The following is a 19,881-nucleotide window of genomic DNA, read 5'->3' as shown; positions in this document are numbered from 1 at the left end:
CAAATGCTGAATCCAGTAGCTCATCATCAAGCCCCAGAGCCAAAGAAGCACCTAGCAATGAAACACTCAAAGCTAGTGACATGAAAGTGCCAGCCCTGAGGCCTGTAACCTTGAGATAGATTACATCTCTGCTGTCATCAATACTGGAGAGTTGGAGCAAAATTCCAGTCTCACTGGGAACGACATCAAAATGATGCTGTGGAATAAATCTAGAAAGGTCTGGCAAAAAAAAAATCTAGGTAATAAATGGCGTTTAGCTGCCCTAGAATCATGGATGACTGAGGCAAGATGAAACTTTTCCTGGACAATGATGGAAATCTCCATCATTTTCTCATAGTTAAATTTAACAGATGATACATACTGACTTCCTGAATGATCTAAAAGGCTTTGCAGGCAAGGACCCAGACAAGAGTAAAAAATGTTTCTTATTGCCACATCTAATATAGAAGAGACAAGTCAAACTGTATCTGAAGATCTCTTAGGACCTGGAGAGAAGTAGAGTTCTGTCCTTGTCTGATTGATCCACTTTACTCCTATTTTGCATTTGTCATTTTCTCAACTTTCTATTTTCTTTTGTCTCGTCTAACATGAGCTCAATCCTACTTTAACCTGAGCACAAGTAAAGTACAGTTGTGTACACTTACCATAAATGTAGATGTTGGAGTGTATTCACTGTTGCAGTCATTACATTGGGGTAATCCTGCTGGCAGGGTGCCCTCAGCCGGCCTGAATTCCAAAGTCTTGGGTCCTGCATCGGCTGCTGTCGCCCCTTCCCTGACGTCAGGTCGTCAGGGGTATAAAAGAAGCAGCCAATGCCATTTTCTTCAGTTTTTCTTGCCCCAGATGTCAGGTGCCCCCAAAAAGGGTAGCCAAATTTTATATATACATATTCAGAAATACACCAATATAAATTTTACCTTCATCTATAAGCAAATACACCACATAGGTAGTATAAATCAGAGAAGGAAAGATAAGATCCAAAAGAAAAAAGGGGGAAGGTGGGTGGGTAACCTAGACTGCAACAGTGAATACACTCGAACATCTACATTTATGGTAAGTGTACACAACTGTACTATGTTCTTCATGTTTCACTGTAGCAGTCATTACATTTGGGTAGATTCCCAAAGCTATGGTTGGGAGGCTGGAACTAGACAGCAGTAGGAGCGGCTATGAGGCCCTGCAGAACTGCTGTGGCAAAGCCTGCCCTGGATTTAGAGTAGAGTGGCAGATGATAATGCTTCGTAAAGGTGTGCACTGAACTCCAAGTAGCCACCTCTAAAATGTCTGTGGTTAAGAACTCCCCTGAGAAAGGCTGCTGAGGTGGCTGCAACTCTGGTGGAATGAGGCCTAATGCCCTTAGGCACTGGCTTGCCATGGTGTAAGTAGCAGAAACGAATGCAGTGGCCTAACCACTTAGATATAGTCTGCTTTGAGATAGGCTTTCCTTGTGATCCTGCAGCACATGCCACTAGTAATTGCTCTGTCTTCCTGAAAGCTTTGGTTCTGTCCAAGTAGAATCTAAGCTGTGTACATCCAAAGAATGCAGAATTCTCTCCCCCTTGTTCTGTGGATTTGGGTAAAAGGTTGGCAGATGGATGGCTTGGTTAAGAGCCACACTGGAAACTACTTTAGGCATAAATGTTGGGTTTGTCCTCAGGGAGACCCTGTCTGGATGAAAAATGACGAAAAGTTCCACAGCCATGAGAGCCTGTAGCTCTGAAACTCGTCTTGCAGAAGTAATTGCTAAGAGCAGAGCTGTTTTCCAAGATAAAAACTTCATATCAGCAGTAGCAGCTGGCTCAAAAGGAGGCAGGGTGAGCTTTTCCAAGACATAGTTGAGGTCCCATGCAGGTATTAGTAGTCTCCTTGGGGGCCTTAAATTTTTGGCTCCTCTGAGGTACTGCCTTAATAAAGGGTGAGAAAAAAGTGGTGGCTCTATTGTAATGAGCCGAAATAGCAGAGGCATGAATTTTTATTGATGAAAAAGATAGGCCTTTGTCCAGCATCTCATTTAAGTATTGCAAAATCTGAGGAATATTTGGTAACACTGCATCAGTTCCTTGTGCCTGGTTCCAGGCACATAATCTCTTCCATTTTCCAGCATAAGACTTTCTAGTACTAGGCCTTCTGGCTTCCAGAATGACATCCATCACAGCATTACTGAGAGGTGTTTTTTGTGTGACTACATTATTCGCCATGCTGCCAAGTTTAATGTCCTGAGTTGGCTGTGCAGGATCTGATTGTCTTGCTGGAACAGTAGTCGAGGTATATGAGTTAAGGTCCAAGCTGGGTATAGAGATAAGTTTCTTAGTATTGGATACCAGTACTGGCGTGGCCAGTCTGGGGCAATCAGTATCATCTTTGGCTTCTCCTGTCTGACCTTTAGGAGCATCTTGGGGAGAAGAGGAAGTGGCGGAAAGGCATATACTGATAGGTTTTTCCAGCTGAAAGATAGGTTGCCCACTTTCCATGCTTGTCTGTGATAAGTCCTTGTGCAGAATCTTTTTAGTTGGTAATTGAGAGGGGAGGCAAATAGATCTATGTCCGGGCATCCCCATTTCCTTGTTATCATGCTGAAGACTTGTGGATCCAGCTTCCACTCATGGGGATCCATGAGATTTCTGCTTAGTTCGTCTGCCAGAGTATTTTCCTTTCCTGGCAGGAATTGTGCCTGCAGATGTACTTGGTAAGTCAAAGCTGTGTCCCACAAGGTCATGGTTAGTCTGCAAAGGTGGTAAGAATGTGTGACCCCCTGCTTGTTTATATACCACATGACCATGGTGTTGTCTGTCTTTATCAGTAGTTGTCCCGGATGCAGTAGGTCCTTGAAGGCTGTCAGGGCATTTTGAACAGCTAACATCTCTTTTTGACTGATATGTAGATGCATTTGGTTTGAGGACCATGTGCCCTGAATGCATCTTCCTGCCATGTTGGCTCCACAGGCATAGTCTGATGCATCTGTTGTTAGTGTCTGCCTGGGTGGAGGTAATGTGAATGGCTGTCCCTTGTTCTGCTGACAAGCCTTTGCCCACCATCGAGACTCCTGTTGCAGGCAGGGAATGAGAGTAATGATTGTTTCCAGGCTGTGGCAATGTTGAGTCCAAACACTTTTTAGGTACCACTGATGTTTCCCCATATACAGTCTTGCATATGGAATTAGTAGGATGCAGGATGCCATGAAGCCCAAAGGAATTTTTCTTGCAGATAACTGGGCCTTTGTTGCCAACATTTTGAAATAGGTAGTCAGTTGCCTTTGTTTGTCTGGCGTGAGATAAGCCGTCTGGGCAGTTGTATTCAAGCTTGTACCCAGGAATATTATCTCTTGTGAGGGTACTAGTTTTGATTTCTTTTTGTTGACTGTGTACCCTAGGCATGTTAGAAGTCTTTTCACAAACGCCAGATGTTAAAGAAGAATGTCCTTGTTCTCTGCTTGAATGAGACAGTCGTCCAAGTAAGGATATATTTGTATTCCTCTGTCTGCAGAATGCAATTACTGGTGCCAGGCACTTTGTAAAGACCCTGGGCGCAGTAGATAAGCCAAAGGGCAGTGCAGAGAATTGGTAATGCATTGAACCAGCCTTGAATCTTGGGTATCTTCTGCATGATTGTCTGATCGGAACATGCAGGTATGCCTCTTTTAGGTCTAAAGTCACAAGCCAAGCATTCTTGCACAGCAAAGTCAACATTTTGAATTTTGGAATATCCAGAAAAGTGTTCAAAATAGATAGGTCCAGTATCGGCCTCCAGGCCTTGTCCTTTCTGGGTACCAAGAACAGTCGAGTAAAATCCTTGTCCCTGCTCTTGCTCTGGTACTTGTTGAATGGCCCCCATGTACATGAGGATGAGATTTGTTTTTGTGCCTCTGCCCATTGATTTTTTGGCAGATCTGGCCAGCCGTTTGCCTTTGGTAGAGTATGGAAGTGGAACTTGTAGCCCTGTGACACTATGTTTAGAACCCACTTGTCCTGGGTTATGATGTGCCAATTTTGAGCAAAAAGTGCTAATTTTCCCCCTAAGGGTGCTGCCAGAAGACAAGTGCTTGGTGCCGGCAGGGGGAAGTCATTGGGACTGTTTTCTGTATGTTTGTGATCCATCTTCTCCAGCTTTGGAGGCTGAAGCACCCCATTGCTTGGGCCTATAAGTACCTTGCGCCTGGGATCTGCCCCTAGGGCATCTGGGTCTGCCCCTTTGAGGGCTGTCTGACACAGGAAAGGACCAATTTTTTGTAGGTCAGTGTCTACTAAACCTGGGTGGCTGTACCTGTAAATAAATCTTTGACAGTTTGCATAGATTCAGTTTTGTCCTCCATTTTCTTTAACACCTCTTCTGCCTTAACACCAAAGTATCATGCTGTAAAGGTGCATCTAGTAATTTAACTTTAACATGATCAGGCAGATTTTGTTCCTTTAACCAAGCATGCCTCCTAATTACAGAACCCGTAACTGTGGCCCTGCAGGAGGCCTCTAAAAAAATCAAAACCACATTGCAAAGTATGTTTTCCAACTTGTTCTACTGCATACAATAAATCCTGCATTTCCTTGTTTTCTGCACATTCAGAATTTAACATTTTCTGTTTAAGCAATCCCATGACATGTTGCTGATACTTAAGCATATGAAATTGGCAGTTTAAGGCCCTTATTGCCAAAGTTGCAGAGGTGTAAACCTTTTTTCCCCATCTATCCAGTGCCCTTGAATCTCTGTCAGAGGGGGTTGGGTTTTTTGCAGTGGAAGCCTTAACCCCCTTTGGACCCTGTGATATAGTTTCTGGGTCAGCAGCAGGGTTTATGAAAAGAAATTTGTGAGAGTCAGGAATCCTGTAATATCTGTCAGGCTTAACAGGAGCTGGGGGTAAGGAGTCAGGGGTCAGACTAGACTCCGAAAACACATCATCTACAATGTCTAACACAGGTGGAATGGCTAGAGGCCTGTGCTGAGGTAGTAACAGAAAATCCCTGAGCCTCTTTTTAGATTCTGAAAAATCTTGGCTCTCCCAGTGGAAATGATCCCTCATGGTGTGCACAGTTTCCCCAAAGGAATAGTCCTCAGGAGGAGATGCTGAAGGTATAGATTCTTCAGCATCAGAATCCTCATAGGGGGGAAGAGAATATTCATGTTCAGAAAAGGAATCAGAAGAAATAGAAACCTGAAGTGAAGATCCATAGCCAGTGTCTTGCCTAGGCCTCTTATCAGGAGAGGGATGGGAACCCCTGATCAAGGTAATCAAGTCTTCGGCCATTTTGAGCATCTGGTCTTTGGGCATAGAGGACTGTCCACGTGGCTCTTGAGTTTGTCTCCTTGCTTTAGAAGGTTCTTTAGTCTTTGCCTTTCAAGCTGAAGTCGTTTTAATGTAAAGATGTTTAGGTCTAAATACACCCTCAGAAGCTGGTACCTGCTCAGTGGATCCGGACCATCTGAGGGACTAGCGTCCGGGGCTCTAATACCTTGAGTATCCAGTGGCATGGCCGACTCCACGTGGGAGTCGGTAGCGGCCTGCGACTCTAAAGTAGCGGGCATCAGGGGCTGCGAAAGCGCCTCACTGAGAACCGGCGAACCGGTGACTGGCTTAGGAGAAGCTCCAACGTCAGTTTTGGGCCTCGGTTGTTTTTCTCTATCCTTTTCTTTGCGTTTTTTTGTGAACTCTGGTAGTCAGATGGCTATCAGACATTTCAGGGTAATTAAATCAACGTCCAAAAAAGTTTAAAGCAATATCATACCGACGCTTAGTAGTGCATTGGTTAAATCTAGCACAAAACCGACAACCAGAAACGTTGTGATCAGGGCCTAGGCAAGGAATACAGTAAGAATGAAAATCCTTATGAGGTATTTGCTTCCCACAAGAAATACAGTTATTAACTTTTTCTGACATCGGTGTGGAGCAAGAAAAAAGTTTCCCCAATGGGGTACTTAGCTTTATTGAAGACTTCAGATCTGAAACTCAAATACGAAAATCTCAGGAGTCGGCCGACCGGCACTCGCGAACTGCTCCTGCTTCGGGCACCACGCGGCAAGAAAGACTGAAGAAAATGGCATTGGCTGCTTCTTTTATACCTCTGACGACCTGATGTCAGGGAAGGGGCGACAGCAGCCGACGCAGGACCCAAGACTTTGGAATTCAGGCCAGCTGAGGGCAACCTGCCAGCAGGATTACCCAAATGTAATGACTGCAACAATGAAACACCAAGAACATCTTTTTCCAGTTACCAATTACAGAATGAATAAAGGACTTGAACATTTTGATATACAGTGAAATATGCTTTATCAAAACCAAAGAAAGGCTGCGCTCAACTTGAGGAGGGTCTTAGCGTACGCATTTGCATGTTTTTAAAGGTACTTGTTTGTATCTTTCAACTTTTCCCGGTGTCGCCTCAGCGGAACTCCGGTCCGCTAATGATTGGCAGTAGATTTTTATGTGCTGGCTTGGCGGGCCTAATGCACAACCTTCAACGAAGGAACGCCCATTTACGCATATCGCCACACAGAAGACGCTGTAACTGAGTATCGAACGGGCAACGTCTAACTGTGAGGTGACAACGCTAACGCAGCACCACCACCGCAGCTATGTTTTTAAAGGTACTATTATTCATAATGCACAAATGCTACAAAAACACAAGAATTCTGACTGTCTAGGGATAACAGATTTCAAACAAGTCTATGTCTGACTGACTAGAAATAACCGATTTGAAGCAACAGCAAGTCTAACTTAAGGAAACTATCAACACACCAGTTCCAAGAAAAACAGCAATGAAACATATAAAAGTACAATGCTTCAAAACCATACAAGATTTAATACAAACACTGCGCAAGGCCATTTGTTTTACATTAGCTGTGTGTTCAAAGAAGCTGATATGGAAGTTTGTTGGTGGAGCATATGTGTAAAAGAAAAGGGGCTTGTAGCCTGGGAAAGTTTTATTTACTTTTTTAATCAAATATTTTTTATTTTGAAATAAAACACAAAAAATTTAATTACAATTAAATAAACTGAATAATTAACTATTTACAATATTTACATTTAGCTTGACATAAGTAGACTTTAGATAGTATTTGATATAAACAAGTGATAAGTCAAAACAAATAAATATGGTATTATAAGGTGACTGAGAATGATTGTAAAGTGTCAATCAATGACAGAACTTTCTTCCATGGATTAACTAATGGCTTAGGGAATATATTCTTAGTTCTTTGACTTTTATTTCCATTGATGCTGTCTTCTTCAATAGACATAGAAAGTCCTCCATGGTAGGTGATGTGTCAGAATTCCATTTCCTGGTTAAACATTTTCTAGCTATTGTGAGTATTTGCCCACAGTTGATATAAATTTGTTTTACTCATGGGAGGACCTTCATTTATATTCAATAAAATCAAAGTTTTAGTCATAACAAATGTGTCTGTGAAAATTGCTTGTAAGAAATTAACATTCCAAAAAGTTTTTATCTGCATACAGTCATAAAAAATATGAGAACAATCCGGTTCAGAGACTCGTTGACATCTCCAGCATAACCCTTTACTAGAATTATTGTTTTTTGAAAATTTTTCAGGGGTTAAAAAGGATCTATGCAGAAATTTCCAAATAAATATTCGCCAATACTGAGAATATGATGTTAATTTAACTGACAATATGCTAGATTTATTCTCGATGGTGGTGCTGCGGTAGCGTTGTCGCCTCACAGTAAGATGCTGTCCGGTTCGATTGTCAGCTAGAGCATCTTCTGCGTGGAGACATGCATGAATGGGCGTACCTTCGTTGAAGGTTGTGCATTAGGGCTGGTAACTCGGCACATAAAAATCAACTACCAATCATTAGCGGACTGGAGTTCCGCTGTGGCGACCCCTAACCGGGAAAAGCCGAAAGACACAAATGCTAGATTTATTCTCTGAAGATAGAGGTATTGATATTCCTTTAGTAATAAATTGCCAATAAGTTTTTTTTAGGGGCTGATTTATTTTTTATTATATTATATATGTATGAAGTTTCATTTTTCATAGTTGCATTACTGCAAATAATTCCAAACAATCCACTTATGAATTTTGGAGGATTTTTATAGGAAGAGTTAATTATTAATCTACATAGATCCTTGGAGTATGTCAAAACATTTGCAATAATAACCAGTCATGTGAGATTAACTTAAAATTTGATGACAATTTTTGTGCATCTAGGACTTGTTGATTTTCCATGCATTACAGCCAACATATTAAGTTATGTTCTCAAAAAATAAGAATATCTCTATACATTCTGTCTGGGAAGTTCTTAGTAATACTGAAAGGGATTAAATTTATGAACCAAGTTTTTAAGTCTATATTCATATTAACAAATTTTCTAAAACTGTCAAAAAGGTAATTAACTAGATTTAGTTTAACAAGTTTTGTTCTATTATACTGTAAACTTAAGTGAATACCATAAGTTGTCTGTTTATAATGTATTTTTGACAAGTTGTTTTCAATTATTTTTATAGTTGTGTGTAATTTCCAGTTAGATGTATATTTAGGGTTTATCCAGTCAATTACAGTTTTGAGTAAGGTAGCGCCTATATAAAATTCTATGTCTGGAAAGTTTAGTCCTCCTGGTTCCCAAAGCCTAATATGATGTGAAAACACAATTATATTTCTTTTAGGGTGCCAAAGAAATTTTAATAGTATTGAAGTTACTTCTTTAAGAAAACATTTCTCAGGCAATAGCAAGACAGCTTGCACTACATATAGGATTTATAGCTTGCACTACATATAGGATTTTAGGAAGCAATACCATTTGTACCAGTTGTAATCTATTTTCCAAATTTATAAACATATTATTCCATTTGTTCACCAGTGATTTAATTATATCGATAATCTTCCTATAATCAACATGTAATATCTCATTTATATTTCCACATAAGACAATCCCTAGATAATTTAAAGTGGTTACTTGCTCGCCAATGATGCGATTCCCACCAACTTGTATTCCTAATTTTTTTTGTTCAATAACAGTAATTTTGATTTAGATTTACTAAAACGAAGTCCTGAGATCTTACAAAATTTCTCTATCAATAAATCTACCTCGTCTACAACTTCTTTTGAGTTAGGCAGAGTAAGAAGATCATCAGCAGCAAAGAGCATAATCTTTGAGCTATATTGTTCATATATATCTATTCCTAATATCTTGGAGTTGTTCCTTATTAATATTGCAAGTATTTCTATAGCTAATGCAAACAGAATGGGAGACATGGGGAAACCTTGCTTAGTGCCTTTGGTAATTTGGATTGCCTCTGAAGTAAAGGGTCTCAATTTAATGCAAGTTACATTGTTTTTCATAGACTTTCTTTATAAGTGTGACAAAAGAGAGGGGAAAATCAAATACTTCCAGGATTTTAATTAAATAATCCCAGTTTAATGAATCAAAAGCCTTTGCTATGCCCAATCCAATTATCAAGGCTTCTTGATTTTCACTAAGTAATCAATTAATGTCAATATCCTTTTTATGTTGTGTGTGTCTATTATTTATGAATCCAGTCTGATCATTGTTGATTACATCAGATATCTGAACCTTTATTATGTTTACTATGATTGACCTGAATAATTTATAATCGATATTCAACAATGATATTGGTCTATAAGAGCTAGAATAGACTAGAGTCTTTGTTATCCTTTAAAATAGGGGTAATTAAAGAGCATCTCCATGAGGGGGGAATTATTGCATGAGTTTGTATTTCAAGAATTAATTTATACTTGTAGGAAAAAGTTTATACATTTCTTCTATTAATCCATCTATCCCTGGGGCCTTACCAGTTTTGCTTTCTTTAACCTTTTCCGTAATTTCCTTGCATGTATTAGGTTTGTCCAATTCATAAGGTATCTTCCTAATGTTAAGAAGAATAGTTTCTAAATTTAAATGTTCCTTTGTAGTGCTTTTAGTTTTGTAATGCACTGTATAGTGATTTTTAAATGCATCTAAAATATCATCTATTTCAGAAACTTTCCCTTTCCCTTCATGCAAGATGTTAACAATAGAATTAGTTTCAGTTTGCATTTTAATTTTCATGGCGAGATTATGCAAGTGCTTTGGTGAAGTTCCATAAGAGTTTATTTTTAATCTTTCCATGGCTTAGTTGGTTTTGTGAGTTAGTATTTCATTATATATTTTATTTAGTTCTTCTATCTTCTTTTTATCATGTGAATTAAATTCCTTTTTAGATTTAAATGACAAAAGTTGTTTTTGTAATTCTTGCAGTTCTGATTCCCATTCTTTAATTTTATTTTTGAACCAGCTACGGATTTTACCACATATATAAGCTTTTAAACAACCCCAAACCATAACTATGCTTACATCTGGTTTATAATTAATATCTAAAAAAGTTGCAATTCATTGTTTAAATTCTTTAATTTTTGTAATATGTGATGGAATTCTAGTGGGGAATGTTAATGGCCTAAATTCTATTTGAATTTTCAAGATGAGACTTATGATATGAGAAAGAACATGGGATTATTGAAAAATTAGTGATTTTTGAGCAAAGATCATGAAAAACATTTTGTCTACTCGGGTTTGGGTTCCAAATCGATAATCTTGATGAGAAAATATTAATGAGTTACTACTTGTAGTACTATAGGTGCCACAATTTTAATACATCAATCCATCTTTTTAGACGTTTTGCTGAAGATGTTAAAAGTGGGGATTTCTTATCTGTGGTTTCAGAAGTGTCAGTGATACAATTAAAATCACCGCCTATTATCAAGTTTCCTTTAGATATACTTATGAGATCTAAATGTTTCTTGACCGTTCCCACCCCAATACCAGGAATCCAATATACGTTTTACTAATGTCCATATTCAATTATTAAATTTCAATACAAGAAGAAGTTATGTACCTACCATAACGTTCCATGTTAGTTGTCTTCATCTCGCCTTCTTTCTTGCTGGATGGGTTCGGAGCCGAACCTCGGCTCCGACTCGGCCTTTTACTAAAGCTCGAGAGCTATTTACCGGCTCAAGGCCTCCCCTTATCCCACAATGCTAGGCGTCAGATAACCAGATCTCGTTAGGTAGAGCTTACACCAAGGAACAAACACCAATTCCCACCACAAGGTTTACCTACAGTGCTACAAGCAGAGGAGGATGTAACCTAAAAAGGAGTCAACCATAGGAAGAAGGCCTCAAAAAGAGATTCCTCTCAGTCCTGACCAGGCTAGGGGGATGGAGGGTGGGACGCAAGAAAGAAGGCGAGATGAAGACAACTAACATGGAACGTTATGGTAGGTACATAACTTCTTAATGTTAAGTTGTCTATCTCGCCTTCATTCTTGCTGGATGGGACAGCGTCCCTAGCACCTTAGCCCTGGGTGGCTCATTGAAACAGACTCTTGAGCACAGTGGAACCAAAATCAGCTTATCTCCTGGAGGCCACATCAAACTTGTAATGTGAAATGAAGGTATGAGGAGTGGCCCATGTGGCTGCAGCACAAATAGATTCCATTGGAAGTCTAGCCTGAAAAGCTACCGACGTAGCCAATGCTCTGGTGGAATGAGCTTTTGGTTTCGTAGGGAGTTCCTTATGTCTAAGTTGGTAGATCTAGGTAATAATAGAGGCCAACCACCTGGACAAGGTTACCTTAGAAACTGGTAGGCCCTGCTTGCCCTCAGCATAGGACAGGAAGAGTTGATCTGATTTTCTTGTCTACTTGGTCCTATCCAAATAAAAGCGTAATTGCCTGTGAACATCCAAATAGTGTAACTTTTGTTCAGCTCTGTTTGAAAAATTGGGAAAAAAGATAGGAAGATCAATAGCCTGATTGAGATTTGTCTCTGAGGGTATTTTGGGTAAAAAGGAAGGATCAGTCCTGAGTGAAACTCTATCTTTGTGAAAAATAAGATAAGGAGGGCGAATACAAAGGGCTTGAAGTTCCGATACTCTTCTGGCTGAGGTGATGGCAACTAAGAAGAGAGTCTTCCAGGACAGTAACTTTTAGGAACAAGAAGCCACAGGTTCAAAAGGAGGGAGAATCAATGAAGCTAATATCAAGTTCAAATCCCACGGAGGAGGGGGATCTTTAACCGGGGGTCTACCTAAAATAGTCCCCTTAAGAAAGGCCTTACACAGTTTGTGGGACATGATACTGGACTCTGATAGACCAACATGAAAATTAGCAATAGCAGTCAATTGGACCCTAATGGTGGCAGACGAGGAACCTGCTTGAAAAAGTTCCGCCAAAAAATCCAACACATTATGGACAGGGGCTGTAAAGGGGTCTATATTCCTGGCCTCTGCCCAGAGGGAAAAAGTTTCCACTTACTAGCATAAGTCTTCCTGGTAGAAGATTTATGCAAAGAAATTATGATTTCACGCACTGACTGAGAAATATGTGGAAGCCTGGCTAAGGTTGGAAGTGGAGCAACCAAGCTGTGAGGTTGAGAGAGCGAAGGGATTGGTGCAGCTCACCTGACTGATGGATCAAGAGGTCTGGCACTGGGTCCAGATTCCAGGGCTGCTCCAGCAGGTGACGATGCAGGAATGGGAACGAAATTTGTCGAGGCCAGTAAGGAGCAATGAGGATCATCCTGGATCCCAAAGCGGTCGCTTTCTGAATCAGTTTTGGAATTAAGGGAAATGGAGGGAATGCATAGAGAAGACCCCGGGGCCAATCGTGAACTAGAGCGTCTCTGGGGGAATGGCCTGGGAGTGGAAAGAGAGTGAAGAAGTCGCTGCACTTGCTGTTGAGAGGGGTTGCAAAAAGGTCGCAGCAAGGTTGACCCCATCTGCGGAAAATTTTTTCCGCTACTGACTGATTGAGAGACCACTCGTGAGGCATAAGAATTGCTCTGCTTAGCCTGTCCGCTATGACGTTGGATTTCCCGGGGATGTGTGTTGCTATCAGAAACTGTTGAGAGGAGATCGCCCACTGCCAGAGTCTGAGTGCTTCTCGACATAAAGGATAGGACCTGGTTCTGCCCTGCTTGTTGATGTACCCGACTACCGACATATTGTCTGTCTGAACTGCAATAGTCCCGGTAGGTAGGGAGTACTGAAGAGCTCGCAACGCTAAAAGTACTGCTCTCATCTCCAAGACATTTATGTCCAGGTGGTATTCTAGGGGTTGCCAAGTGCCCTGGACAGTCCTGCCCTGAAAATGCTGCCCCACCCAATCAGGGAGGCATCTGTCGTCACCGTGGCAACCGGAGGAGGAAGGACAAACGGTCTGCCCTGAAAAAGTTGAGGGGAGACCATCCACCAAGAGAGATGGTCTTTGCATGATTGGGTGATTATTATGTTGTGAGACATCGGAAGCTGTTGGAAGGACCATTGGGTAAAAAGCATCCATTGAAGAATCTGCATGTGAAATCGAGCCACGGGAAGTAATGTGATTGCTGCTGCCATGAGACCCAAGGTTTTCAGTACAAATCTGACCTGAATTCTTTTGCACTGTAGTAGTGTTTGAACATGTCGGCGTATGTCTAATACTCTTTCTAATGGAAGTTTTGCCAACAGTTCTTTTGTATTTAGAATGGCGCCTATAAAGGTTAGAGATTGACAAGGCGACAATGCAGACTTTTCGTAGTTTATAGAGATACCTAGGTCAGAGCAAGTTTGCATGGTATAATCCCTGGCTCGGATTAGCTGATGCCTGGTGGAAGCAGTTAGGAGCCAGTCATCTAAATATGGAAACACCTGGAATCCTCGCCGTCTCAGGTGAGCCGTAACCACTGCCATACATTTGGTGAACACCCTGGGGGCTGTGGTGAGACCAAAGGGCAGGGCTCTGAATTGATAGTGACTGGCTCCCAGCCGGAAGCGGAGAAACCTTCTGGAGCGTCTGTCCATTTCGATATGGTAGTACGCATCCTGAAGGTCTATAGAGCACATCCAATTGGCCTGACCCAAAAAGGGTAGGATGAACTGAAGCGTGGCCATCCGGAACTTTGTTCTTTGAACAGATTTGTTTAACCTGCTGAGATCCAAAATGGGTCTCCAGTCCCCTGTCTTTTTTGGTACCAAAAAGAACTTGGAGTAAATCCCGGATCCTTGCTGGTCTGCTGGGATTGGTTGGATGGCTCTTTTTTCTAGCAGTTTTAAAATTTCTAGAACTGCTTGTTCCCTTAGACCGGGTGGAACATCTGGAAGGGACTTGTTTGTTTGTACGGGGGTGTGGACAAAGGGGATTTTGTAACCCTCGGATATGATCGACTGTACCCATTTGTCTTGTGTGAGGAGTCACCAGGCTTCTGGGTACAGTGACAATTTTCCCCCGACTGCCTCCGAAGGTGGACAGTCGGGCAGTCCCTCAGGGGTGCTGAAAGGGTTTATCAGAGAAGGATTCCCTGCTACCCTGATTTTGCAGACCCCCTCGGGCGGCGTCTATTGTTGTTCCCTCCTCTACCTCTGGAGGGAAACTCACCACGTGTGTAAGGCACGACTCCCTGGGGTTTGCGAAACCACATTTTTCCACTCTTCTGACCTTTAGGGTATGTTCTAGAGGGAGTAGAAAAATGGACTCCCACGGCAGAGAGTGTCTTGCCTTCCTGCTCACACCTGGTAAGTGTATCCTTCACCTGTGGTCCAAACAAAGCCAAACCATCGAAAGAGGTATTGTTGAAGGATGCCTTAAAGGGGTCAGCAAAGTTACATAACCGCATCCAGGCATGTCTTCTCAAAGCCACGCCTGTGCCTGCGGCCCTACTCGCCCCATCGGCTGCATAAGAAATGAGCCGCATGGAGGAGTTAACTATAGAGTTAAGGGTTGCCAGCTGGGAGTTAATCTTTTCCTGAGACCCCGCAGCAAATGGATCCTGAAGGGCATCACCCAGTTCCTTAAGGAGATCCCTTTGAAGGCGGGTGAAATGGCACAGATAGTTCAGCAACCGCATGGAAAAGGTCGCTGAAGAAAACATCCGCTTCCCGTACCTGTCCATTGTCCTAGATTCTTTATTAGGCGGATGGACAGGCACAGAAGGGTCAGCCAGCTCCTTCTTAGTGGCTGTTGCAACCACCATGGCATCAACAGGGACACCCTTCGTAAGAAGCTGTTTATCGGACGGGGCTGTGATGAATTTTGTGGGCCTGCGGGGAGTTGGTTCCACTGTGTCCGGGGCCATCCACGCCTTCCGAGCCACCACTTCCATGAGTGGGTCGAAAGGCAGAGACACCCAGGAGGTGGAAGGGCGAGAACCAAATGCGTCCAGGTTCACCGACTTGTCCTCGGAAGGGTTAAGGGCAGTCCAGTTCCCCCTCTGCTTTAGGATCTCAAGGATGTTTGAAAAGGTTACATTCCTCAGAGGGGGACCCTGGGAACCCTTCCGAATCCTCCAAGTCGGTGTCCGAGGTGACTGACTCGGGGGAGTCAACATGTTTCCTCTTACATTTTCTCTTCCGAGGGGGCTCCTCTGAATGATCAGGAGAGGCCTCGGAAGAGGAAGATACCCCCAATGGGGCTACTTGGAGTGCCTGTTCTCCATGCTTGGGGTCAGGAGGGTGGACAGACCGATGCAGGCACCATGGGGGGAGGAGCCAAAGGGGTCGATCGTGGAGCCGACACCAGAGTCAGCACTCTCCTCATGACCTCAAAGGCACCCCTATCAGGCAAAGAAGATGGTCCTCGCTCCGAAGAGACGTGAACCCCTTCCGGCACTGAGAGGGACGGCTCCGAGGCCGATGTCGGGGCCGAGCTCACCTGTGCCAATGCCCCAAGAGGAAGAACTGGGTCGGACAAGGGTCCGATGCCACTCGCCCCCTCGGAGCAGACGAGGGAGTTTCGGCGCCCGGATCCCTCCAAGGACGGAACCAATGAAGAGATCGGAGCCGACGAGGAAGCCGAAAGGTGTGGTATCGGCTCAGATGTTCTGACGATTCGAGCCCCAACAAGCTCCGGCTCCGAACACGTTGGTAGGGTCGGAGGAGGAACAGTTGAAGCAACAGGGATAGCCACAGTCTGTTGAGAAGGGCTAGTCAGCATTTTGGCCAGTGCCTGCGACTTTAGGAGCCTACTGACCACCCTCTCTAAGTCATGATCCGATAACCTGGAGGACCGAGAGGAATGGGATCTATGGCTCCGCTCCGACTGTAGTAATGGGGACGTGGGAGCCAAGCGAACGGACTCTAAGGAGGGATACCTCGAACGCTTTAGACTCAGAGAAGGCTCCGATAGTAGAGTCGGAGCCGACTGAGGCCTCGAAGTGTCGGTTCCAGCCGGAACAGACGAGGAAGCAGAAGCTCCACTCGGCGTCGGCTCCGAACAGGGAGCCGACGGTTTGGCAGGCTTTAAGGATTTTCCCGACGAAGGCTTGGCCGGGGATCCTTCTGGCTTCAACAAGCCCCTCAAAATGAGCTTATTCCTATGCTCCTGCAGGACTCTCGGACTGAAGGCATGACAAACCGAACAAGAGTCCTGCAGGTGTACGGGGCCCAAACAATAAACACAAGAAGTGTGACCGTCTGTCAGAGACATCTTCTGACAGCACGAGTCACACTTCTTGAAACCTGAAACCTTGGTATCTTTAGACATTACAAAGAGATACCAAGGAAAAAATTTAACTAGTGCCCTAAAACAGTAAACACACACACACACACACACACACGCACTAGATAAAAATAAGGATATCAAAAAACCACTATAACTAACAGTTACACTAACAACAATTATCTATGTATAAATAATACAATATATAAAAAGAATAGAAAGGCCTAACACTACCCTAAATAGGGAAGGGAGTGGGGGGGGGACTCTTATGACAGGAAAAAAAGTTTTTTTTAAGTGGGATCTAATGGGGTTACAAGATTAGATTACACCAATAGCAAAAACTATCTAAAAATTTTAACAATCCTGACTATAAGATGTAATAAAAGAATTATAAGACCTGGAGCCGGTAAAAAACGCAATCTCGTAGCTGAAGCGGGAAATGAGATCTGGGTATCTGATGCCTAGCATTATGGGATAAGGGGAGGCCTCGAGCCGGTAAATAGCTCTTGAGCTTTAGTAAAAGGCCGAGTCGGAGCCGAGGTTCGGCTCCGAACCCATCCAGCAAGAATGAAGGCGAGATAGACAACTTAACATCAATAGTTATAAGACCATCATTTTTTTCTCTTAAAACTGCATTTTATCTGACTTGGGCCTAGTACTCAAGTGTGGGGTCATTTATTGCACTGTTGTGATTATTTTGCTACTTGTGTATCTCTGCTACCTTTAAACTAAAACAAAAAAGAAAAAAAAAAAAAAAAGTCTTGCTTTTTTCCCACTTTCTGAAATTTAAGAAAGTTCAGTTACGGATCTGCTGTTCTGAACTGTTTGTAAGTTTCTTGGAGGCCAGTGCTTGCTTGGACTAAAGGGAAGTCTCTGTGTTCACCAGTGGCAGTGGTTAACACTGAACAGCCTGCCTGTCCCTGTAGGAGTGGTTACTGCCTAGAAGCTGTAGTTTTATTGGCCATTTTGGGTCAATTTTAAACTCCTTGATCTCTATCTCTTAAAACCCTGCAACCCTCTTTTAGAGTGGTCTTGCGCACAGAGCAGCGTCGCTTAAACTATTCCCGGCTCCACAAAGTCTACTCTTCACTTTTTCCCTTAGAACTGCTCTAAATCTCAAATTAAGCATTCTATTCTCATTCTAAAGCCCCGCACTTGCTCGTATAAGTAATCTCATAGGTAAACACAAACTAAAGCACTATATCCTCATACTCCTTCAAAGCACTTGCTCCCTATTGGTTCTTTCTGATCAGTCAATAAATAGTTCCCTATATTATTCAGGCATGTCCAAAGGTCAGTTTCGAGTTTACTCTCCAGTCCAGCTGGTGAATCTGGGAATCTTGAGGCAATGTTACAACTGCCTTATGTATACAGACCACCCTCTCCTCCTCCCAAAAAGGTCAAATATATGTGAGAGATGCAACTATATAGCCAAACTGGAGGCCAAGCTCTCTCAACCCAGTACTGGCACAGCCTGTCAGGAGGAGAAGGTAACCACACACACCACAAATCCAGTCTCACATAGACCCATCGCATCAGCAAACCAAACACAAACACACAAAAACATACTCGGAGGCTCTAAATAAAATTCTGCTTAAGCAGCAGAGACCTCCAAAGCAGACATCCAAGCAACACCTACCACGAAACAATATCCGCGTAGCACATAGCTCACAAAGTCAGTGTGCCTCACAGTCCTTAAGGCTAAACAACACACCTAATACACTTGTAATAGGTGACTCTATTGTCAGACACACTGACGTCCCACTCACCAGGCTGAACAAGGAGAAGGTCACTGTAAGCTGCCTGTCGGGTGCCAGGATCCGCCACATAACACAAGCACTCTGGTCACTCCAAAGCAAGTATGACTCCGTCATTGTCCATGCTGGTGTGAATGACCTGAGATGTACTTCCCTGGACTACATGAAAAAAGACGTACAGGAGCTCTTTGATCAGGTAGCCCAGGCCGGTACGACCCTAACCTTGAGTAGCATCTTACCCTCACCAAAATGATGCCACAGTATAAAGACAAAATGATCAATTTTAACAACTGGCTAAAGTATTGGTGTCATTCAAAGGGGATCCAGTGTCTGTCAGCCTGGGATGACATGCTCGACAAGCCACGTTGCTTCGCTAGGGACAGCTTACACCGGTCACTTCTGGGTTTTCGAATAATGGCTAAGGCTCTTGCCTCCCCCATAGTGCCTTTTTTAGGCAAGGCTCAAAAGACAAACCCACCCCCATAGACAACACAAAGAAAAAAAACTAAGGGTAATGCTGCTCAACGCCAGAAGTCTAAACCTCAAGATGCACGCACGACTCTCCTCAGTATGGAGAATATCGATATCTGTGCAGTAACAGAAACCTGGTTCAAGGCTCCCGAGAGCACCCTAGCACTACCAGGCTATACTTCATACCATGCTTTCCGGCCCCAAAACTCGGACCAAACTACAAAAGGAGGGGGAGTATCCATATTTATCAAAAATACCCACACCTCCAGGCTAGTGGCACTGCACAAAGCTTCGGAGACCATCCATGTGCAACTAACAGTAGGCAAAACTGACTTTCAGTTTGTAGCCTGCTACAGACCACCCTCCCAAACACAGGAACCTCACTCAGCTTTCCTGAGAACACTGGAGAATATGAAGGTCTCTCCAAACACTATTATATTGGGTGACTTCAACTACACAAACATCGATTGGGAAAACTACTCAAGCCCAAACACCCTAGCCCAACGGTTCCTAGAATTTATAAACTCAAATGCTATGGTACAACTGGTCACCACTCCCACAAGAGGGGAAAACATACTGGATCCGGTCATCACCAACATGGGGTCTCTATGTTCCACACCAGAGGTATACCCCTCATTGGTAAGATCAGACCATAAACAAATCTCACTGGACAACCATATTCCGTCCCCACCCCCAGCCAAGGAAACCACAGTGAAGAACTTCTCAAAAGCAAACTTCACACTTCTCAAAACTGAGGTGGAATCCTTCAAAGCCCCCGGGCCAGTGGACAATACAGCCCAAAATGCAGAATCCTTTACAAAAATATTCTATGGACACCTACAGGAATGCATGGAGCATGCTATCCCAAATAAAACCAAGACTCACTCCTCCAAAGGCAGGAGACCTGTCTGGTGGACCCCGGCCATAAATAAGCTATACAACAGAAGGAGAAAGCTACTACATGACAGAGCAAAATCCCAAAAAGGGAAGGCGTCACTGATCAGTACTAACAAGAAACTACGATCCCTCATAAAATTTTCTAAGGCCAGCTTTGAAAGAAAAATTGCACAAGACACTAAAGATAATCACAAGGCCTTCTTTAGTTATATCAGAAACCTGGGAGGCAACTCCCAGATATGCTCTGAGTTAGTGCAAAATGACAAAAAATTCAATGAACCCACAGACATTGCCAACATCCTGGCAGAAAGGTTCAGTACAAACTTCTCCACCCCTTCCCT

At 43.1% G+C, this 19,881-nt stretch overlaps 1 protein-coding gene across 3 annotated transcripts in view; it reads right to left on the bottom strand.

Annotated features, from left to right (window-relative positions):
• Positions 1-19,881, bottom strand: part of PPP1R12A (protein phosphatase 1 regulatory subunit 12A) — a 2,492,399-nt gene that overhangs the window by 544,096 nt on the left and 1,928,422 nt on the right. The gene's annotated exons all lie outside the window — the stretch shown is intronic.

This window comes from Protopterus annectens, chromosome 11.part0 (assembly GCF_019279795.1).
Source record: "Protopterus annectens isolate FY-2018-M chromosome 11.part0, PAN1.0, whole genome shotgun sequence".
Taxonomy (NCBI): domain Eukaryota; kingdom Metazoa; phylum Chordata; order Ceratodontiformes; family Protopteridae; genus Protopterus; species Protopterus annectens.
Note: the sequence above shows the minus strand (reverse complement) of the source record. Positions and strands in the feature narration are given on the sequence as shown.